We start from the raw sequence: 24,600 nt of genomic DNA, 5'->3' as shown, positions 1-24,600 counted from the left end.
ACGGGCGCAGACGTGTCCGCACAGGGGAAGTGCGTATGGAACGCATGGTGGCACGCAGCGGCTTTCATGCGTCGTACGCAATAACGTATGCTTAGGTATCCATCGCGAGAATGGGAGGGCCGGGGATGACGGAGTGAAGAACGCCGCTGTAGATCATTGCGCTCGCTGATGCGGGGCGTGGATAGGGCGGCGTGGAGGGCCTTATAAGCTTGGTGTGGGATATGACCTTTAGCCCCTGATGAGTCATTGTATGACGAAACCGGTAGGGCGGAGCCAAGGCCTACACACCAAGAGGAGCATACGGAGAGGGGATGCGGGACGCTGCTATCTTCCTGATCCAGAGATGGTGATATTTATGCTGTTTACTTATTTTCTCATGTACGGGCATTACTGGTTTTAAAGGTTGTATTAAATAATACGGTTTTACACATGATCCTTCTTGTTTGAGCCCTAGATTATGTCCAAAGCATATTAACCTTGATGACGGCAACATTGAGCATTTAGCAGTGTGGTGAACTGGATGTGATACCTGCTGTGTTTTGCTGCTGGTGAGCAGGGATAACTAGGGGGGGAGTGCTTGATATAGGTGGTGTCGGGCATCTTACCTTGATTTATACATATACACTGCTCCCAGAGTGTGACTGTCACTAAAAGGGTGCTAATCTCTTTTGTCAGAACATATTACACTATATATATCTTTTGTTCATTAAGGTGCAATATTTGATTGGCCCCTGGAATCTGGATGTAAGGATCAAGGGACTGAGCGCAACTATAGGGAATATTGAAGTATATGGACGTGGTTGTCTAAATAGTGCGCACCACCTGAGACTTGAACTATTGGATTGTGTAACAGCTTTTTGTCCGAAGGGATTGTGAAGCGCAGCCTAAGGGTACTGGTATTCAGACACAGTATCTTGAATTTGATTCTGGACTGGATAGGAAGCAAGTGGAGGGATTCTAGGAGGGGATCTGCTGTGGTGGAGCGATGGGAGCAGTGGATAATTCTGGCTGCCGCATTCATGATGGACTGCAGTGGGGCTGTTCGGGTCATAGGGAGACCAGACAGCAGGGCATTGCAGTAGTCAAGGCGGGAAATTATGAGGGCATGGATGAGGAGTTTGGTGGTGGCAGAGGTCAGGAAAGGGCGAATCTTACAGATGTTACGAAGGTGGAAGTTGCAGGACTTTGTGAGTATTTGGATGTGGGAAGTGAAGGAGAGTGCGGAGTCCAGGGTGACACCCAGACAACGGGCTTGAGAGGTAGGGCGAATGGTAGCGTGGTTAACAGTGACATGCACATCTGGGAGGTTCGTGGTTGGCCGGGGTGGGAAGATCATAAATTCCGTTTTGTCTAGATTTAGTTTCAGGAACCTAGCGGACATCCAGGAGGAGATGGCTGATAGGCAGGAGGAGACCTTGTCCATGGTAGTGGTGGATATGTCAGGGGTGTGGAGGTAGATCTGGGTGTCATCTGCATACAGATGATAGTTAAAACCCATGGAGGAGATAACCTTGCCAATGGAGGATGTGTATAGGGTGAACAGTAGGGGGCCAAGGACCGAACCTTGGGAGACTCCCACCGAGAGGTGGTTGGGGGTGGACGAGGACTCATTGAAGGCGGTTGTGAAGGAGCGGTTGGAGAGGTAGGATGAAAGCCAGGACAGGGCGAGATCGTGAATGCCCAAGGACTGGAGGGACTGGAGGAGTAGGGGATGATCTACTGTGTCAAAAGCTGCTGAAGGGTCAAGGAGGAGGAGAATGGAGTATTTACCTTCAGCTTTAGCTAAGGCAAGGTCATTGACCACTTTGGTGAGAGCAGTTTCGGTTGAGTGGGCAGGCCGAAATCCAGATTGCAGTGGGTCTAGGATTGAGTTGGCATTGAGGTACTGGGTCAGGCGTTTGTGAACCAGACGCTCCAGGAGTTTTGAGGCAAAGGGGAGGAGGGAGATAGGACGGTAGTTGGAGGGTAGCGAGGGGTCGAGGGAGGGTTTCTTGAGCAGGGGTAGTACAGTGGCCTGCTTGAAGTCTGAGGGGAAGGTGCCTGTGGATAGGGAGAGGTTGAACAGGGTAGTGAGGACTGGGGCCAATTCCGTGAAGTGAGGCTGGAGTAAATCAGAAGGGATGGGGTCAAGGGGCGAAGTAGTGGTATGGGAAGTCTGCAGTAGGTGGTTGACTTCCTCGGTGGTAGTAGGAGTGAAGGTTGTGAGGGGAGGATAGGGTTGAGGAGGAGCTGGTTGGGAGGGGGTGGGAGGTGAAGATTGGAGATTGGATATTTCTTGGCGGATGGAGACAATTTTGTTGGTGAAGTGGGTGGCTAAATCTGTGGCAGAGAGGGAGGAAACTGAGGGTGGGGGGGTGGGTTTAAGCAGGGAGTTGAAAGTGGCAAAAAGACGCCGGGGATTGGAAGCTTGTGCTCCGATGAGCTTGGTAAAGTATTCCTGGTATTAATTGGTAGCAAGTGACTGATTGTTCCACTGTCATTCTACATAGATATTGCAACCAATTGCATCAACTCTGAAAAAATTCATTTTGTTGATCAAGTGTAATTATAGTGACAACATCAGCATTACAGCTGCGATTGGAGCATTTTTAGAAGGAATATTAGCAATAGCAGCCTCCATCTCTCTTTTTCTTCTGACAGGTTTTACTTTGAAGAAGATTTGCTGCAATGTTGTTAAAGCATGTCAGGATGTATCTTCTTTTCTATAAACCGCGCTATTCAGGTCTCACAATCCTGACCCTGATGATACTTTCCTGTCATTTTGTAACACGTGCTGCTGGGAATTCCATTTTTTTACTGCCTGTTGCAAGAATTAAAGTCCGAGCTCTGCTCTACAGCAATGATGTCTCATTCTTGCCCTCCATTTACACCGGGCTGTTGAAGCTCTGGTTCAAGTAAAAGTATTGGCCTTTCTGGCTGCCTCAAGTAATGTTTATGACATGAGACATTCTGCAGGATTACCAAAAGATGAACACCATAATAGGTACAGAAGGTTCTGATTTTACACCTTTAAAATCAATCCTAAATAACACAAGCCAATCTTTGTAGAGTACCAAGGCTCAAAAAATCTTAATGGACCTTTGTAAACACATTAATAAATTGTAAATTCATGAGCAACAGGACCTTCATATGAGTTAGAAGCAGTCCCCAAATCCCTGCATTCTAAGCACACCTGCATACGTTATACAGTAGAGTCATGGTTATCCAGAACTCAACTAAACAGCAGTCTCAACCAACCAGCGCAAATCGCCGGTAGTACTCACAGTGGTAAAGGCCAACTTCTTAGGCTGTTTTTGGGCCCTGCTGTGCTTAAATACTGTTACTGTGTTCCACTGCTACCCCAAGGTTAATATACTTACAATAAATCTATTGTAACATTTAATACAGAGTTCATGTTCTCTATATCAAGTAGGGTATAGTATTGTATTAATTAGGCCTAGTTTTAACATTCAGTCTCTAGGAACCATAAAGCACACTTAAGGGGCCCATACACTCAGCCGATTGATCGATTGATCAATTGCAAATAGGTTGAGCGATCAACTGATTGGTGGCCGATTTCGATTGATTTCAATCGATCTGGCAGGGTGGAAAATCCAGGTCGATCTGTTGAGATTGCTTAGCATTTTGCATTGTCCCTAATGGAAATCTGATGGCAAAAAAAATGCCATCAGATCGATTTTCAATAGATTTCAAACTGAAATCTATTGGAATTCTATTCCTAGTAAAAAATGTTCCTAAACACATCAGATAGATAAGAAATCTATCTGATGATCTATCTGCTGCTAATCTGACGAGTGTATGTCCACCTTAACTCTGACATCAGCCGATCCCTGTAGGTGCTGGATAACCAAGACTCTACTGTAATGTTATCTTAACCTCCCTGGCGGTAAGCCCGAGCTGAGCTCGGGCTATGCCGCGCAGGGGGAGATCTCAGCCCCTGGTGGGGCGATTTGTGCGCTGTAAATTGCTGTGCGCACAGCCAGCACTTTGCTAGCCGCGCGCACAGCTTGATCGCCGCCGCTCTGCGGCGATCGGCCGCACGCAGCGGCTGAAGAGGGCCCCCCCCTGCCAGAGCCCTGCGCTGCCCGGATCAATGAGTTCCGGGCAGCGCTATGGGCTGGATCGGGTGTGCCTGACGTCAGGACGTCGGCTGACATCCATGACGTCATCCCGATCGTCGCCATGGCGACAGGAGAAGCCAAACAGGGGAACGCGTTATATACGCTTTCCCCTGTTTGCTATAGATGCCGGCGACGATCGGACTAGAGGGCCACATGCGCCCTCTAGTGGTGTTTCATGTAGCTACCACTCTGGTAGCTTTACATGAAACAAAAAAAAAAAATTAAAAAAAAAAAAGGATTTTTTTAATTAGGAAAAAAAAAATTAACCGCCAAGGAGGTTAAACCAAATTAACTCATTTGATTCCTGTTAATGCAGGGCAATGGGAAGAGATAAGAGGCTCCAAACTTGGTGGAGATTTTAACTGCATATGTCCGGAAGAAGTTAAGGGACTATTTAAAGAGGAACATTAGTGAAAAGGGGGAAAAAATAAATCAATACATTGCAAAGTGAGAAGTTAAAAAAAAGAGAGATCAAGAAATAATGGATATTCACCATGTAATTTGCTCATATTGTTTGATCCACAATCAGCCTGCATGTCATCATGTTTACTACTGGCAGAGATGAAAAAACAAGACAAAACAGACAGCGCCAACTGCCATTGTCTATGACCACACCCCCCTAACAATGAGATAGGCTAAAAGGTTTTTTTTTTTAAAGATATACCTATGCACAGAGGGAGATACTGGTTGCTTGGCAGTTGGAAACAGCTGTTATTTCCCAAAATGCAACAAGCCTCATAGACAGGAAATTGTCATCACACTGTGGGAGAGGTTTCACATCATCAACCATATAGAGCTCCCTGATAATCTATTTGAGAAAAGGTAAAGATTTCTTATGGGAAAGGGGGGATCAGCTACTGATTGGGATGAAATTCAATCCTTGGTTACAGTTCCTCTTTGAGGGCCAGTGCACACCAAAAAACGCTAGCGTAATAAGTGATTTTTAAGAGCAATTTTCTAGGTATGCCTAGTGATTTATGGAGCATTTTGGTGTAGCATTTTTTTTTGTACAGTAGAGCTGGACGTGAACAGCTTTTGTAACAAAAAAAAAAATCTCCTGGAAAATCACTGTTTTTTTTGCGATTTTTCACTTTTCCTATACTTAACACTGAGGCTGAATCACCTCCGAAAAGCTGCAGGACCCGTGTTTGTGTTTGCGTTTGGGAAAAAAAATCACATCAGTCTGGTGTGATCCATCCCATATAAATACATTAGCCAAGCACTTTTCAAAAGCTAGCATTTTAAAAAGTGCTCAGAAGCACGCTTGGTGTGCACCAGCCCTGAATAAAACTGGAACAATAATCAGTAAGCAGAGGTGAGGAAATCAACATTACTACTCCTGGCGGTTTGCAAAAAAATCGCCAGGGGGCAGCAAATCTTTTTTTTTAAATTTTTTTTTTTTTTTTTCATGTAGCGAGACAAAGTCTCGCTACATGATAGCCGCTGCTCAGCGGCATCCCCCCAGCCCCTCCGATCGCCGCCGGCGATCGGAGATCCGGAGATCCCGTTGAAAGAACGGGATCTCCTGGAGTGCTTCCCCCGTCGCCATGGCGACGGGCGGGATGACGTCACCGACGTCATCGACGTCGTGACGTCAGAGGGGACTCCGATCTGCCCCATAGCGCTGCCTGGCACTGATTGGCCAGGCAGCGCACGGGGTCTGGGGGGGGGGGGGCGGCCGCGGCGAGAGGAATTGCGGCGGATCGGCGGGTAGCGGCGGCGATCGGGCACTGCACGCAGCTAGCAAAGTGCTAGCTGCGTGCAGCAAAAAAAAAATTATGCAAATCGGCCCAGCGGGGCCTGAGCGGTGCCTTCCGGCGGCATAGCCCGAACTCAGTTCGGGCTTACCGCCAGGAAGGTTAAAACACAAAATGCTGTTTTTTTCTTTCTTTCTTTTTTTTTTACCAAAGTACAACATACATTTTTTCATCAATGTAACTTGAACAATTAACATCTGCCAAACAAGTTTCAAGTTGCCAAGGTGATGCAATTATGCTTTTTTGAATGTAGACATAATCATCACTTAGGCAGAAGGATAGCTCATCTAAATGAATAAAGTGGTCATGCATTAAACTATCTTGTTTGTACTGTCTTAGCGTTTCTATACAGTAAATCTTTGGATTGAGAGTAACTTAGTTTGAGAACGCTTTGCAATGCAAGCACATTTTTTTGTGAAATTTTGACTTGAGATACAGTACAAGCAACGTTGCGATATACAAGCAAAAATATACATGGGTAGGGTCATCACAACTGAGCCGATAGCTTTTCTCCCTTTGGCGCTGCAGGATTGTACTTACCGGTAATTGTACTTAATCTGAGTGTAGAGACTGTGCAAAGTCACATTTCCCATGAAATCCTCAAAAGTAACTGTCGCTGGATAAGTTTCCTTGTTAAAGCCAAACACACACAAAAAAAGGTTGGGGCGAGCCAACAGATGCAATGATTCTGTTAGTTATAGAGAAAGTCTTGTTTACATTTTTATTTTATATTATTTTACTATAACTGTTTTTGGATTGTGGAACAAATCAACAGGGTTTCCATTAATTCTTATGGGGAAATTCACGTGCTTTGGATTACAAGCATGTTTCCGGAACAAATTATGCTCGCAAACTAAGGTTCCACTGTATTTGGAACAGATTGTTTAGGTAAGCTCCAATACTATATGAATATAGTAAGAATGTATCAAGATAAATGCTGTCTACACCAATATGTTTCTGGGTATTCCTTTACCTTATTTGAACTCATTTTCGAGAAAAGTAAAAGAAAATGAACAGTTAAAGTGACCACATTGTTGTTGTTGTTATTATCATCAATCATCATCATCATCATTATTCATTTTTAAGTGGCAACACTTTTTTTGCAATCAACAACAATGTCAATAGGACTCAACCCCAAGAGTGTATATCCAAAATATATTTATTCTATAATGCGGAGATACAACATACAAATAGCAGAACGTTTCAGGCAGAGGCCCTTTCTCAAGCACTTCAGAAAGGGCCTCTGCCCGAAACGTTGTGCTATTTGTATGTTGTATCTCCGCATTAAGGAATAAATATATTTTGGATATACATCCACTCTAGGGGTTGAGTCCTATTGACATTGTTGTTGATTGTGGACTGCTTTTGGAGGAGTGATGGACCTCTTGCTCAATTAGGACATATTATTCATATCCCTGAGGCTGGAGGACTGTGTTTGTTCACACCACATAAGTCAAACATATATTTGCATAATTCCACCCAAAGTAATTATCAAGAAGTTCCACCCTGATCAGCTAGCTAGAGAAGCTCAGAGTTGGAGGTTTAGTGTTATGCCGTAAGTTAGGCTTGAACTAGTTTTATGATTTAGGGATAGGAGACAGTATCAGGTTAAGGTTAGGGTTAAAAGGGTAAAGGAGCATTTAAAGGGTTATGGTTACAATTTGGATTATGTACAAGTTTAAGTTAGTGTTAGACATTTTGAAGGCAAAGGGTTAAAGTTAGCGCTTGCTGTTGCGTTCTAGGAATAGCAGTTAGCAAAGGTTTACACTAGGTGTTAGGCATAGAAGTGGGTGGATTAGGAATAGGATAGATGGTGAGGTTAGTGTTATTATGTAGTCATGTTTGAAAGTTTAGGCAATGACACAAGTCTTGTCTTTCTTCAAAATTTGCAGATTCAGTTTTTGTGGTGGCAGTTCCCGAAAACCCATTTTCACTGCATTTTGGCATTGGCACAAAATGATCAGCTACATTTATTTCACTAGTCGTATGATCAACAGAGGTCAAGGCACGAATCAGTACAGCTGAAATCAATTTGAATTTTTTTTTCCTGGTGCTAGCATCGGCTACCTCCAAAAAGCACTTGGAGCCATCATCACTTTGCATCACAAATAGCCTCAAATGCAAGGATATGTCTACTAAGAATATTTCACCTGAAAGAACCACTTACCAGTTTATCCTGTAAGAGCTAGGACCATGTCCTTCTGAAGAATCAGCAACAGAATTATGTTGCCACTGGTGCAGAGCTCAGTATTTGCAGCCGGTGGGGGTGAATGCATCTGCAGAAACAGTGAGGTGAAGACATTTGGACAATGGCCTTGTTTCAAAAAGGGTAGTATAGAAGCCATCAAGGACAGACAGAAATTATACAGAAAGTAAAAGGAATGGAGAGCAGAAGGCTGGTGCAAAAGTTATTTTCTCTGGTGAATGCTCCTGACTGTTTGGGACATCTTGAAAACTCTCTGGAGAAGAAACGGAGAACACTACCTTGTTTCCCCTAAAGTAAGACATCCCCTGAGAATAAGCCCTAGCAGGAATTCCTAGCATGCTTGAAATATAAGACATCCCCTGAATTTAAGCCCTAGCAGCAGCCCACATGACACCAGCAAGTCACTCTCAATAAAAAGCCTGGATGCAGGAGAGCAACAGTATAATGTGAGTTCTACAGTCCTGTATATGTGTGTTAGGCAATCTGTGGTTTTGTTGGAGCCAGCCCTCCTGATCTGTTGTAATAAGCATCAGCAGCACTTCACCTCTTCCCAAGACACAAAGCTTATCCTATCGTAGCTGTGGGGAGCCTGATTGAGAGTTCTCTGTCTGCAAGAAATAGTCTCTTATCCACATGATCAGCAGAATCAATTTCTTGTAAGTGAGAGCCAATATCTGCAAACCACAAGCTCTGCACATGCTGCTTGTGTTTCAGCATGGCATGCAGTATATTTATTTATTTATTTATTGTATTTATAAAGCGCTAACATATTACGCAGCGCTGGACATTAATTTAGGTGACATATTTAGGGGTGACATACAGCAATATGACAATACAGGAATAATAGAAAACCAGATCACACAGCTCAGTATGAGTACAAGGTAATGCTTAGTCAGTCACTGGATTGAGCATGGAGATTAGGCAAGTTAGGTTCACTCAGATGCATAGCATGGGTTCACAGTAATGGAGGTGCATGATCAGGTAGGACACAAAAGGAAGAGGACCCTGCCCAAAGGCTTACAATCTAGAGGGAGAGGTAAGGACACGAAAGGTAGGGGACCAGAGTTCAGCTGTGGGTTTAGAGCACTTGTGAGGGGTAGTAGGCCAGAGTGAAAAGGTGAGTTTTGAGGGCTTTCTTGAAGGTGTTGAAGGAGGGGGCTGCCCTAATGGGTGGAGGTAGGGAGTTCCATAGTGTTGGAGCAACTCTTGAGAAGTCCTGGAGGCGTGCATGGGACTGGGTGATGCGGGGGGCGGTTAGGCGAAGTTCACTGGAAGAGCAGGGTGAGCGGCTAGGTGTGTACCTCTGAGTAAGATCGGAAATGTAGGTTGGCCAGGTTTTGTGGACAGATTTGTAGGTCAGACACAGTATCTTGAATCTGATTCTGGACTGGATAGGAAGCCAGTGGAGGGATTTAAGGAGGGGATCCGTCGTGGTGGAGCGATGGGAGCAGTGAATAATTCTGGCTGCCGCATTCATGATGGACTGCAGCGGGGCTATTCGGGTCATAGGGAGACCAGACAGAAGGGCATTGCAGTAGTCGAGGCAGGAAATTATGAGGGCATGGATGAGGAGTTTGGTGGTGGCAGAGGTCAGGAAAGGGCGAATCTTACAGATGTTACGAAGGTGGAAGTTGCAGGACTTTGTGAGGTTTTGGATGTGGGAAGTGAAGGAGAGTGCGGAGTCCAGGGTGAGACTCAGACAGCGGGCTTGAGAGGTAGGACGAATGGTAGTGTGGTTAACAGTGACATGCACATCTGGGAGGTTCGTGGATGGCCGGGGTGGGAAGATCATAAATTCCGTTTTGTCTAGATTTAGTTTCAGGAACCTAGTGGACATCCAGGAGGAGATTACAATTTTATATTACACTGACACGCGCTGAATAACTTCGCTAATTTACCATTTGCCAAAAGTGCATAAAGACCTGGTAGACCCACCGGGAAGACCCATAGTGTCAGGGGTGGGATCTCTGACTGCAAACCTATCCAGGTACGTAGACACATTCCTACAAAAATATGTAAAAGAAACTAGGGCCTATATCAAGGACACTAAGGAGGTGTTGAATGCCTTGAGTGGTTTGCGGTGGGAGAAGGAATGGGTATTATGTACTTTGGATGTGTCTTCCTTATACACTGTCATTGAGCATAAAAGAGGATTGGATGCAGTGAAATTTTATCTGGATCAGGATGATACAATGAGAAATGATCAAAAAGATTTTATTTTAAGATCGATAAAATGTATTCTAGAACACAACTATTTTGAATATGAAGGTTGTTGGTATCTGCAGGTCGGTGGAACGGCGATGGGGACCAGGTTCGCACCCTCATATGTAAATCTATTTATGTCCCATTGGGAGGAGGGGTCTGTATATGGAAATGAGGGTTATGGTGCGAGCCTGGTCCTATGGCGCCTTTTCATCGACAATGTGCTGATGATATGGCGGGGAGATCAAGCATCACTGGACGAATATATAAATGAGATCAATAATAATGATTGGAAAATTAGGTTCACTACCGAGATTAGTAAAGAAAAGATACACTTCCTGGATCTGGAAATACTGTATATGTTGATATGGAATCCTTGAATACAAGAACCTTTCAGAAAACTGTCGATGTAAACAGCTATATTTTATATACAAGCTGCCATTTGCCTAGGTGGCTTAATGAAGTTCCCAGGGGGCAGTTCACCAGGCTGTGTCGTAATTGTACGAATATAAAAGATTATGACCAAGAAGCATGCAGACTGGAGAACTGCCTTCTGGAAAAAGGATATCCAATAGAAAAGGTGGAACAATCCAGGGAGAAGGTCAGGCAAAGGAACCGTGATGAACTGTTAATCCCTAGTAGGAAACAAGATTGGGATGGAAATGACTTCAGTTTGATGTTACAGTATAGTGCACAATCAAAAAGAATGAAGAATATTATCAGTAGACACTGGGATGTATTAAAGCAGGATACAATTCTGGGGGAAATGTTACCTGAAATACCAAGGGTTGTATTTAAAAGGGCCCCAAAGATTGGGTTATTGATAGCAACAGCAGCTAATGAATATAGGGGTGACCATGGTGGGATGAGGAGGGGGAAGGCGGGTTTTTTGAGATGTGGTCTTTGTTTAAATTGTAGAAGGACCAGCAATCCAGGTAGAATAATAGAGGTTGAGGCACTGGATTCAGTGAAGTATGGGATTAAAGATCACATAACCTGCACCACATGCGGGGTGATTTACTGTATCCAGTGCCCCTGCCAAAAAAGGTATGTTGGGAGGACAAAAAGGGCACTGCAAAGTAGGATAGCAGAACATTTTAATAAAATTGAAAAGAAAAGTGAAGCACATCCATTATCAAAACATTATAAAGAAAAGCATGATGGGAGTTTGAGGGGAACTATATTTTTCGGATTGGAGGTCATAAGTCATGGTAGAAGGGGAGGTGATTTTATTCAAAAGATGTCCAGGAATGAATCAAAGTGGATTTATCAGTTGGGGACAATGATTCCAAAAGGCTTAAACAGTGAGATGGAATTGTTTGCATTTTTTTAGTTCTTTTGTTGTATTTTAAAAATATATAGATTTTTGGTAGGGAGTATGAGAAACATGGAATAATTATATATAAAATTTTGAGTGAGGTGTGTATAAAGAGAGTAAAGAGAGTCATGTTAAGGAAGTATAGACTACAAGAAAATGGAGATTACAATCATGTGATTAAAACCACGCTCCGAGCAATTAGGGGCGGATAAGTTTGGTGGTCAAACTAGTTATAAAAATAGCTGGATGGATTTGCCCTAAAAAACTTGAATCCTCCTGAAGAAGGCTGATGATTTATCGGCAGAAACGCGTAGAGGTGTTAATTCAAGCTAAATTTGTGCCCATAAAGAATCTGCAGAGGCTCTGGAAGCAGCGTACTGTTAGCGCGCAACAGCCTCCAGCAAAGTTCCAGTAACCTACAAGAGGTGACGTCACCTAATAGCAGTGCACGCGAGAAGCTAGAGGACGAATAAGCACAGCGGGCGGACTTCTGAGATTTACATGCGGAAGTGACGTAGGCTGTGGAAGAACGTCAGTCTGGCAAGTGGCGGGCAGACGGAAAGGACCCGGAATCATTGAGCGGTTTGGAAGCCGGAAAGTAACGGGCAAGGAACCAGCCAGGACTCTCTAAAGCGAGCGGTGTATCTAACAATAAGGAAACCGTGAGTTTGACCCTACTGTTGTTTATAACACGGATCAACCAAAAAAAAGTTTCTTGAAAAACGGTAGAGACTGAAGTGTCTTCTCAATATTTGAATAAGGAATGCTGATTTTTTAACAAGGAGACTGAAACGAAGGATTAATTAAATATAGTTCTTCTTTTTTAGGGGATATATAGTATCCATTTTAGAGTTGAGCAGTGGATCTGGGTAGTTTAAAGAGGAACTCCAGTGAAAATAATGTAGTAAAAAAAGTGCTTCATTTTTTACCATAATTATGTATAAATGATTTAGTCAGTGTTTGCTCATTGTAAAATCTTTCCTCTCCCAGATTCACATTCTGACATTTATTACATGGAGACATTGTTACTGTGGGCAGGTTATTTAGCTGTTTCTAGCTGCTCTGGCTGTTAGACAGCTAATAACAGCTGTTTCCTGTCTCTGAACATTGTTACATTGTGGCTGTTTGCCAGGAGTACCGCGGTCTTCAGAGGTTCTTGTGGGAGGGATTTCAGCACAAAATCAGTCACACAGCGCCCCCTGATGGTCTGTTTGTGAAAATCATTGTCTTTCTCATGTAAAATGGGGTATCAGCTACTGATTGGGAAAAAGTTCAATTCTTGGTTGGAGTTTCTCTTTAAGTGAACGGAGAGGCCTATCTGGAGTATGGATGTGTAATGGAAGTGTGTGAACATTTGAGTAGTGATTGAATTCATGTGTCTTAACTGATTAAATCTATGTGTTTTATCTTTTAATAAATTAGCGAAGTTATTCAGCGCGTGTCAGTGTAATATAAAATTGTAATCTGTGAAACTTTGAGGGTTGGGGGATCCCCTCCACAGCACACGCAGCTTATTGTTTAGGCATTTTTCCAGCGCCGGAGAGTATTTTTTACATAATATCCAAGAGGAGATGGCAGATAGGCAGGAGGAGACCTTGTCCATGGTAGTGGTGGATATGTCAGGGGTGTGGAGGTAGATCTGGGTGTCATCTGCATACAGATGATAATTAAAATCCATGGAGGAGATAACCTTGCCAATGGAGGATGTGTATAGGGTGAACAATAGATGGCCAAGGACCGAACCTTGGGGGACTCCCACCGAGAGGTGGTTAGGGGTGGACGAGGACTCATTGAAGGCGGTCGTGAAGGAGCGGTTGGAGAGGTAGGATGAAAGCCAGGACAGGGCGAGATCGTGAATGCCCAAGGACTGGAGGGACTGGAGGAGTAGGGGATGATCTACTGTGTCAAAAGCTGCTGAAAGGTCAAGGAGGAGGAGAGTGGAGTATTTACCTTCAGCTTTAGCTAAGGCAAGGTCATTGACAACTTTGGTGAGAGCAGTTTCGGTTGAGTGGGCAGGCTGAAATCCAGATTGCAGTGGGTCTAGCAGTGAGTTGGCATTGAGGTACTGGGTCAGGCATTTGTGAACCAGACGCTCAAGGAGTTTTGAGGCAAAGGGGAGGAGGGAGATAAGACGGTAGTTGGAGGGTAGCGAGAGGTCGAGGGAGGGTTTCTTGAGCAGGGGTAGTACAGTGGCCTGCTTGAAGTTTGAGGGGAAGGTGCCTGTGGATAGAGGTTGAACAGGGTAGTGAGGACTGGGGCCAATTCCGTGAAGTGAGGCTGGAGTAAATCAGAAGGGATGGGGTCAAGGGGGGGGGGGAGTAGTGGTATGGGAAGTCTGCAGTAGGTGGTTGACTTTCTCAGTTGTAGTAGGAGTGAAGGATGTGAGGGGAGGATAGGGTGGAGGAGGAGCTGGTCATGGTCACATGGACATTACCTTGCACATCTAGTTGTAAATGACAGCTGCTGATATATAACTGACAGCAACTGGTATATTTCAGTTCTGACAAAATCTTTTCAGAACTGTAAGTAATCGTAAGAATATACAGTATATACATTTTGTATAGGAAAACTACCAGTGTTTCCCCCAAAATAAGACATCCTCTGAAAATAAACTCTAGCACATCTTTTGGAGTAAAAATTAATATAAGACAGCGTCTTATTTTCGGGTAAACATGGGTATCATGAGTCCTGTGTCTTAAAGAGTAACTGTTAGCCCCCAAATTGAAATTTAAAACACTATTGCAATGTTTTATTTATTATATAAGTGAGCCAAAAAGCCAATGTACAAGTTAAAAATCAATCTAATTTTGTTACTATCTAACCTTTTCCCCCAGCTCCGGACGCAAGCCGCATATCAGATACTGTAGCATGCAGAGCATGCCTATGTCTGGCCGACCCCCCTCTCCCCCCCAGGACCAGGTGCCAATATATTCTCCCCACCGCAGCTGACCGCTCTGACACGGAGAGAGAGCGGCAGCACTTCCAGAGCAGCACCGCAGAGCAGCCAGCGCCGTGCATCTCTCTCACATGTGATTCTCTCACATGTGACTCGGCGGCGGCTGCTCTGCGGTGCTGCTCTGGAAGTGCTGCCGCTCTCTCTCCGTGTCAGAGCGTTCAGCTGTGGTGGGGAGAATATATTGGCACCTGGTCCTGGGGGGGAGAGGGGGGTCGGCCAGACATAGGCATGCTGTGCATGCTACAGTATCTGATATGCGGCTTGCGTCCGGAGCTGGGGGAAAAGGTTAGATAGTAACAAAATTAGATTGATTTTTAACTTGTACATTGGCTTTTTGGCTCACTTATATAATAAATAAAACATTGCAATAGTGTTTTAAATTTCAATTTGGGGGCTAACAGTTACTCTTTAACAGTAAAGCAACCTGGGACAATTCAGGTTTGGAATTGCTTCTAACCTAAGGAGCGGGTTCGTCCACAATTCTGCCCAGCCACACTGCCATGAATCAAGAATGGTATTAGAATGTCCTCCAATAGCAACTTCTCCTACCAATCCAGGCACAAGTTGATTATTAATTAAAACATTATTTTGAAAGTGAGATCTTTAAAAAGGTGTTTCTTCTGTGAAATTGCTTTGTGAAGTGTTGCTTTGCCCATTTGATTTTAGTTCAACGTAAAGATTCAAATCAGAAAATAAGACCAGGAAATTCAGTAAAAACAAAAAATAAAATAAAAAATACAACACATATAAATACAAATAAAAAAAGCAGAAAATCGCTAAAACTGTAGAGTGTCTACCTACTCCCACACCACCTTCGACATCTCAAACTTTTAATGTTTTTGAACTTGCTGAATTGTAGCCTGTGTCAATCAACCTTAAATGAAATCTGTTGGATCAGACATGAAAATAACATGCACGCCATTGTAATTAGTTGACAAGTGAGTCCTTGTGACAGAATCATGAGGTGGGTGGGGGGAGGGGGTGAAAAATACAGTTTTCCAGAGGAAATTCATAGTAATGGAAAAAAAAAAATAATAATAAGGGAGAAAAAAACAAGGATCCTTAATTTGAAATAGAAAGAAATTCACCACTCCAAATTATCTGACAGCTCACTGAACAATAAACTATGGCCACTCCTTAGCATCCTTTGCAAGCAGGCCTGTAGCTTAAAGTGAACCTCCAGACTAAAAATCTACTCAGCAGCACTGAAAAGGCTTGGTGTTTCTTTAACAGTTTTGCAGCATCAGAACTTTGTTTTTCTTTCAAAAGCCTCATTTTTAACTGCATAGAAGAAAACTGCCTGGGCATTTTCACCCTGATGCTGTGCAAAGCATGATGGGATTTCTGATGTTGTTGTTCTCCTTCTGCTGTTTTGGCGCAAATGTGTTTTTTTTTTTAATCTTGCATTTGAGATTTGAAGCCTAGCACACAGGACAGTTGGAACTGTGTCTCATGCTCTCTGTCACCTCCTTTCAACCAAAAAGATGGCTGCCCCCATGAAAAAGATGGCTGCCCCCAAGAAATCACAAACTTTGCCTGTTCTTTTAAAACAGGGTGGGTAAGAGATTATATTACCTATTTTAATTAACATAACTAATGTAACTTAATGACAGTATGTTTGTTTAGGCTGAAGTTCCCCTTTAAGCAATAAACATAAAACATCATCATAATTTTCCCAACTTATATTCAAATCACTAAAGAACTTTTTAGAATGAGAAAATATGAACAGGACTTTAGTAATTCTAGTAAATATATCTTTGATGTGAAACTCCTTTCCAACAGTACAGTTATAAATAAAGCTCATACAAGTGACTTTCTTCAAAGAAAAAAGTTCCTTTATAAAATAAGATTGGGCATTTCACATGACACCATATACCGCCTGAAGCTTTGGACATGCCCAAAACTTAAAGCGAACCTGAACTCTGAATTGTCTCCCTGCTCTAAAAGATACGCAACATCATAATGACCTTTAAGAAAAACATTTGTAATAGCTTAAAGAACACCTACAATAAATCTGTAGTGAGTCTACTGACTGGTTTCATGGAAGCAGAGAAAGGGTTAACCTCCTGTGTTTACATATTAGCTGTGTCTGCCGAGGACTGCCGAATTCCTGCGCTGACACAGCTGAGAGCTCAAATTACTCTTGTTTTGTGAAATGTGTTTATTATGTGAAGATGAAGAGGAATTAAACAGGCTCTTTTTCCTAAATACACACAGGGTAGAGGGTTCTGTGTTTCCCTGTGTCCTGTGCAATAGTTTAAGTACACTGTAAGAAAGGGTGTTGATTTTCTCATAACGTGCAGTCTTATGTTTGAAAGAAGGAACAAATTTAAAGGGTGAGAATTATATGGAGGCTGCCATATTTATTTCCTTTTAAACAATACCAGTTACCTAGCTGTCCTGCTGATCCTGTGTCTCTAATACTTTTAGCCATAGACCCTGAACAAGCATGCAGATAAGGTGCACTGACTCAAGCCTGATTGGCACAGGGTCAAATGCTTGTTTGAGGGTTATAACTCAGACATTACAGATTCCAGAAGATAAACCAGACTGCCAGGTCTGCCAATGATGATAAGAAAATAAATATGGCAGACTCCATAGCATTCACATCTAGGGTTTACTTTAAGGAAGTCATCTGTGCAAGCTATAGTTACAATTTTACTTTAGCAACTGTACCCTAGTAGTGCATAGAGCACACAGAGAGGACATTTACAATAGGTAATTTATCCTAATAGTGCATAGAACACATCAACAGAGGACATACAGGTATTTTACCCTAGTAGTGAATAAAGCACATTCAACAAAAGGACATTTAGAGATGTTACCCTAGTAGTGCATAGAGCACACACAACAGAGGACATTAAAGGATTTTAACCTAGTAGTGAATAGAACATATAACCAGAAGACATTTAGAGACTTTACCCTAACACCATTTCTACCATCTCATACACAGCCTCCCTTTACCTATTGTCCTATAGAAATCCTTAAGGTTCATACACACGTCTGATTTTTCCAAACGACCGGTCGTTCGGACGTCAAATCAGGCGTGTGTACAAACGGTCGTTCAATCGCCAAGCGGTTCCATGAAAACCAGCCTTATCAGCTGAACGACCGTTTGTACACATGCCCGATTTGACATCCTTTTTGTATCCAACCTGATCATGCACCTCCATTACTGAGAACCCATGCTATGCATTTGAGTGAACCTAACTTGCCTAATCTCCATGCTCCATCCAGTGACTGACTAAGCATTACCTTGTACTCATACTGTGCTGTGTGATCTGGTTTTCTTGTATTCCTGTATTGTCATATTGCTGTATGTCACCCCTAAATATTGTCTATAACCTAAACTAATGTCCAGCGCTGCGTAGTATGTTGGTGCTTTATAAATACAATAAATAATAATAATACTGTTTATTTTGTATGGTTATACCCTGTATGCTGTTGTACAGCACCACGGAAGATGCTGGCGCTATATAAATTAATAATAATAATTGCATAGAGCACACACAATAAAGGACAACTGTCGGTATGCTATCTCATATGGTGAAAAATTATTTTCAACAAGAATCGGATTGGCCCATAACTACAAACCTATTTTTTTTTTACTACTTTTGTCCTTTTGCAGTTTTCAAAGAATGTTAACAAGATGAATATAAACTTACACCGATATGACCCAATATTAACATGAAGAATATGAACTTACACTGATATGACCCAATTTTAAGAAAAAAAAATATATGAATAACATTGGTAATTTGTTTTTGTATAACCAAAACCAGCAAAAAATGATTCAATTATTTTAGAAAATAAGAGTAGTGTTAATTTCACTGCAATAAATTGCACTCTCTTCTGAACAGAAGTCTGTTTCCATGGGCATGACTCATGGAAGAACCTTTAGGACAGCTGAAATTGTATGTGTTAAGGCTAAAATGCATTAGGTTATTATAGAATTAAGTGACAGTGCTTTGCTTCCAGCTGAGCAGAGGCTAGACAACACCCAGAGGTGTCACCAAAGGACAGGGTAGTTCAGGACCTGCATCATAACACCTGTCTTTACAGCATTGCTCTTGGTTCAAACCTTTTCAGCAGCTACTCATTGCCGTGCTGTCATTCTGTCATACAGGACTATCTGACAGGGACAGCGATACTTGAAGAATGTCAAGGAACCCACACAGGTTCCAAGACTATTAGAGGAAAAAGGTGTTAATCTCAGACTTTCTTTTTGAATACTGATAATGCTAAAAATCTCAGTCAAGTATTGAATGCAAAGATGATGGCTTCCGCTACCTCTTTCAATAATGAGCAGTGCCATCTTGAAACAGACGGCGTTTACATATTATCATTTTCAAGACACAAGGATTTCCTTCGGTCTTTAAAGAGTGCTTGAGAAGAAGATTATGGAAGCTACCATCTTTATTTGTTTTGAAAAAAAAAAAGAAAACAAGAAATGTTTGTCATGCTGATTTTGCAAGAAAGAGACTCGATCATTGAAGTAGTAATAATTTTGGCACGGTAGATCAATTTTTTTGGCTTGTTTAATAATCTATATAAACTTACAGTGTTACAATGTAGTAGTAATCGGTCTTGTGTTTGTTGACAGTAAGCAACATGTAAACTTTTGGAATACAATAAAAGCCCCCTTATCCAGAACTCCCTCTAAAGCAACCAGAAAAGAAATCCTGGCCTTGCAGGATGCATAAAGCTCTTGCAGGATGCATAACTCTACTTTCATACTGCTGTTACATTGTTAAGTCTGTCCTTTTTCTTAATTTTTTTTTCATTAATGTATTTCAACATTAATCCAGTGTTTAAGTATATAGTGTGGGGTATAGTACTGTTTTTTTTAGCTAGGCCTATGTTTAACATCCACTCTCAAGCAACCAGAAACCACATTTATCCAGCGTCAATCAATCCCCATTGATGCCGGATAACGGGGGGTTTACTGTAATTCATTGTACTGATTGGATTGTAGGCATTTATGTGACTTTGCATTTGTTGTATTAACCCTGTATGGAGTTTCTAACTTGTGGTAAGGCTGCATACAAAGCATACCTTAGTAGTGTCAGTGTTATATAATTCAGGAGCAGTGGCGTTCCTACTGTAGTGCGCAGGGGGGCGGGGCACACCGAGTGACAGACACCCAGGGGGGTGTCACCACGACCCCCCACAGCACAGAGAAGGAGGGGGAAGCAGCGCTAGAAGGAGGGACAGTGGGGGCAGCGGTGGGGAGGGGGGTAATATCCCCCCCTCCCTCACCTGGGACCCCTCCTTCTGCCTCTCTCCTCCTCCATTCAGCGGTGGCAAGTGCGGGCTCAGCCCAGTTGAAGCCGCAATCGGCGGCAAATCGCGAAGGCTCCTTCCAGGCTACACCGCGCTTCCTTTTTACCCCTCTCCTTTGGTAAGCATCGTTCACCTTTGGTCTTTAGCACTATTGGCATTTCAGCTGGCTCCGTCCAGCCTCTATCACCTTGGCACGGACCTGTGCACTATAATCTGTATACTTTTTTACACACTATCACTTTCTACTACTTGGGTGAATTCTTAACTCAGTCCTTCTCCCTACGGGATGGTTTACACTATTGCACGTGCACTTTAACTTGCCTCAGCTGAGTGGTGGTATTTTATACATGTATAGACATGTTTATTTATTTATATTCATGTGGCTAATTATTTGCAAATGACGTTGGAAGCTTGAGTAATACTACACAGATATGATATGTTGATATAGTGATTGGTGTAATTCCTGGATTCAATTTTTAATTGATTTTAATATTTGGAACCTATTTTGTATCTTAAATAAAGCTTTGTTACCCTGAATTACAAGTGGTGCGGTTGTTATGGGGATGAGTCTTTAGTTTATTTGGTGTTATAAGTGCGGGCTCGTCGGCGGGGAGACTTGCGGAGAATTACTCACCACTTCCGCGTTCCAAGCTCCTTCATTAAAGGCGGAGATCTGTGACGACATGACGCTGCCGGCGCTTGGAACGTGGAAGTGGTGAGTAATTCTGCGCATGTCTCCCCGTCCCCGCCGCCGAGCCCGCACTTGCCACCGCTGAATGGAGGGGGAGAGAGGCAGAAGGAGGGGTCCCAGGTGAGGGAGGGGGGATATATTTCCCACCTCCCCACCGCTGCCCCCACTGTCCCTCCTTCTAGTGCTGCTTCCCCCCTCCAGGGACATCTATACTGGGGGCAACTATACCAGCTATACTGGGGGCAGCTATACTGGGGGCAACTATAATAGCTATACTGGGGGCATCTATACTGGGGGCAACTAAACTAGCTATACTGGGGGCAACTATACCAGCTATACTGGGGGAAACTATACCAGCTATACTGGGGGCAGCTATACTGGGGCAGCTATACTAGCTATACTGGGGGCAACTAAACTAGCTATACTGGGGGCAGCTATACTGGGGGCAACTAAACTAGCTATACTGGGGGCAGCTCTACTAGCTATACTGGGGGCAGCTCTACTAACTATACTGGGGGCAACTATACCAACTATACTGGGGGCAACTATACCAGCTATACTGGGGGCAACTATACCAGCTATACTGGGGGCAACTATACCAGCTATACTGGGGGCAGCTATACTGGGGGCAACTATACTGGGGGCAGCTATACTAGCTATACTGGGGGCAGCTATACTAGCTATACTGGGGGCAACTATACCAGCTATACTGGGGGCAGCTATACTGGGGGCAACTATACTGGGGGCAGCTATACTAGCTATACTGGGGGCAGCTATACTAGCTATACTGGGGGCAACTATACCAGCTATACTGGCGGCAACTATACCAGCTATACTGGGGCAACTATACTAGCTATACTGGGGGCAACTAAATTAGCTATACTGGGGGTAACTATACTAACTTCATTGGGGGCAACTATACTAGCTTCACTCGGGGCAGCTATTCTGGGGGAAACTACTAGCTATACTGGGGCAACTATACTAGCTAATACTTAAAAATTACAGTTAGCTCCGCCCTCATCCGGTCATGACCACGCCAATTTTTGCCACGAAGCACGCCGCAGGTTGTGGTCACTCCCATTTTTTTTTGGGGGGGGGGAGTCTTTTAATACCCAGCACCGGGTGCCAAATGCCCTAGGTACGCCACTGTTCAGGAGATTGAATTCTGGAACCAGAATTATCCCGACTACTACAAGAAAGCCCTATGACATGCTCAGGCTAATTTGTGTTTATGAATTTAATATCTCAAATCCAAATTTGAACACTAACACTACACCTCAGTAGTGCAGGCGGCTGTCAGGAAAAAAAGGGCTGTGCTAAACCCCAGTTAGTCCCTAAAGTCGGCTTAAAATCTGGCACTAAATTTTACTACTGTGCATGTCAGCTGGTTGACTTCACTGAACTAGGCATTGCATGCAGCTGTACCACTGGTTAGCTGTGAAAAAAGGATAACTTGTATCACAATTGTACAAGATGGAATAACTCTGGAGGTGTCCATCGGTAAGAATTTGCAACTTTTTAGACGGCTGCCAGATGTTTAATTACCAAAAACTGGGAGACTTTAATCCTTCTGGATTACCGTATATACTCGTATACAAGCCGGATTTTTGACACCCAAAAAGGGGGCCAAATGTTGGGGGGTCGGCTTGTATGCAAGTCCTGTTTGTGGTGGTGGTGTTCCGTGGCTCCCTACGATACACATCGCCGTTACAGGAAGCCGCGCTCTTTCCTGCCCCCTGCCTCGTCACAGCAGCAGTGCCGGGCGCGCTGCTGTGAAACACCGGTATTGCGCATGGAGATTGGAGAGGGGAACCCGGGTTAGAAGAAGTGGCCTCTGGCTGTCTGAGCAGGTAATAGCAGCGGCGGCCGTGGGGGGAGCGGGGAGGGCGCCATACTGGTGGGCACTATACTAGCTATACTGGGGCACTTTACTAGCTATACTGGGGCACTATACTAGCTATACTGGGGACTATACTAGCTATACTGGGGCACTACCTACCCATACTGGGCACTATACTGGGCACTATACTAGCTATAATGGGCACTATAGTAGCTATACTGTGCACTTTACTAGCTATACTGGGGCACTACCTACCCATACTGGGCACTATACTAGCTATACTGGGCACTACCTACCTATACTAGGCACTATACTAGCTATACTGTGCACTTTACTAGCTATACTGGGGCACTACCTACCCATACTGGGCACTATACTAGCTATACTGGGCACTACCTACCAATACTGGGCACTATACTAGCTATACTGGACACTACCTAACTATACTGGGCACTATACTAGCTATACTGGGCACTATACTAGCTATACTGTGCACTTTACTAGCTATACTGGGGCACTACCTACCCATACTGGGCACTATACTAGCTATACTGGGGCACTACCTACCCATACTGGGCACTATACTAGCTATACTGGGCACTTTACTAGCTATACTGAGGCACTACCTACACATACTGGGCACTATACTAGCTATACTGGGACACACTGGGGGGATCACGCAGCCTGCACCAATCCAGCATTTCCTACCCCCGGCTTATATGGGGGTCAATCGTTTTTTTCCTGGTTTTCAGGTAAAAGTTGGGGGGGGGGGGGGCTTATATGCGAGTATATACGGTAACCAATTCTTCCAGCTAAATTACAATATATTCATAAATTGGAACTCACAACGGTTAGATTACAAGAGAAGAAATCACTGCTTAACAAAGTCTGATCCTCATCCATAAAATCCACCTAATGGTTACTAAGTTAAAAGCATTGTGTCAAACAGCGACCCATAATCTCTAACTTCTTTTGTACGGTAATTTTTTCCCTCCTATTTTCAATTTTACTCTTACTCTCTCTTTGGCAACTCCATGCCCAGCAAGCATTAGTAATTAGCATTAGTAAGGACACTTTCAATATTTAAAATACAATCTTGAGCCACCAAGAATTAGAGTTGGGCCGAACGGTTCGCCTGCGAACGGTTCCATGCGAACTTCAGTGGTTCGCGTTCGGGTCCCGCAGGCGAACTTTTGCGGAAGTTCGGTTCACCCCATAATGCACCATGAGGGTCAACTTTGACCCTCTACATCACAGTCAGCAGGCCCAGTGTAGCCAATTAAGCTACACTAGCCCCTGGAGCCACTCCCCCCCTAATAAAAGGCAGGCAGCGGCGGCCATTACGCTCACTCGTGTGCCTGCGTTAGTGAGAGTAGGGCGAGCTGCTGCAGACTGTCTCTCATAGGGAAAGATTAGTTAGGCTTAGCTTGTTCCTGGCTGCATACCTGTTCTGTGAACCCACCACTGCATACCTGTACTGTGAACCCACCACTGCATACCTGTTCAGTGAACCCACCACTGCATACCTGTTCAGTGAACCCACCACTGCATACTTGCTCAGTGAACCCACCACTGCATACCTGTACTATGAACCCACCACTGCATACCTGTTCAGTGAACCCACCACTGCATACCTGTTCAGTGAACCCACCACTGCATACCTGTTCAGTGAACCCGCCACTGCATACCTGTTCAGTGAACCCGCCACTGTATTCATGTTCAGTGAACCCGCCACTGCATACCTGTTGTGTTCAGTGAACCCGCCACTGTATACCTGTTCAGTGAACCTGCCACTGCATACCTGTTCTGTGAACCCGCCACTGTATACCTGTTCTGTTCAGTGAACCCGCCACTGCATACCTGTTCTGTTCAGTGAACCCGCCACTGCATACCTGTTCTCGCCATGGTGCGCACCAGTCCAGCACGGCCGTCACTACACAAACAGCTGTTTGCGGTGCGTTACACGGTGAGTTTGGTGTGTCAGTGTGAAGCAGTACCTTAATTACACTACTTGATTGATGTATACACATGCAAGATGTTTTAAAGCACTTTAGGCCTGTCATTTAGCATTCAATGTGATTTCTGCCCTTAAAACGCTGCTTTGCGTCAAATCCAGATTTTTCCCGGGGACTTTTGGCATGTATCCCACTCCTCCACCTAGGGGTCCAGGTGTTAGACCCCCTGAAACATCTTTTCCATCACTTTTGTGGCCAGCATAATTTTTTT

This window comes from Hyperolius riggenbachi, chromosome 1, assembly GCF_040937935.1.
Source record: "Hyperolius riggenbachi isolate aHypRig1 chromosome 1, aHypRig1.pri, whole genome shotgun sequence".
NCBI lineage: Eukaryota > Metazoa > Chordata > Amphibia > Anura > Hyperoliidae > Hyperolius > Hyperolius riggenbachi.
This window is presented reverse-complemented; position numbering follows the sequence as displayed.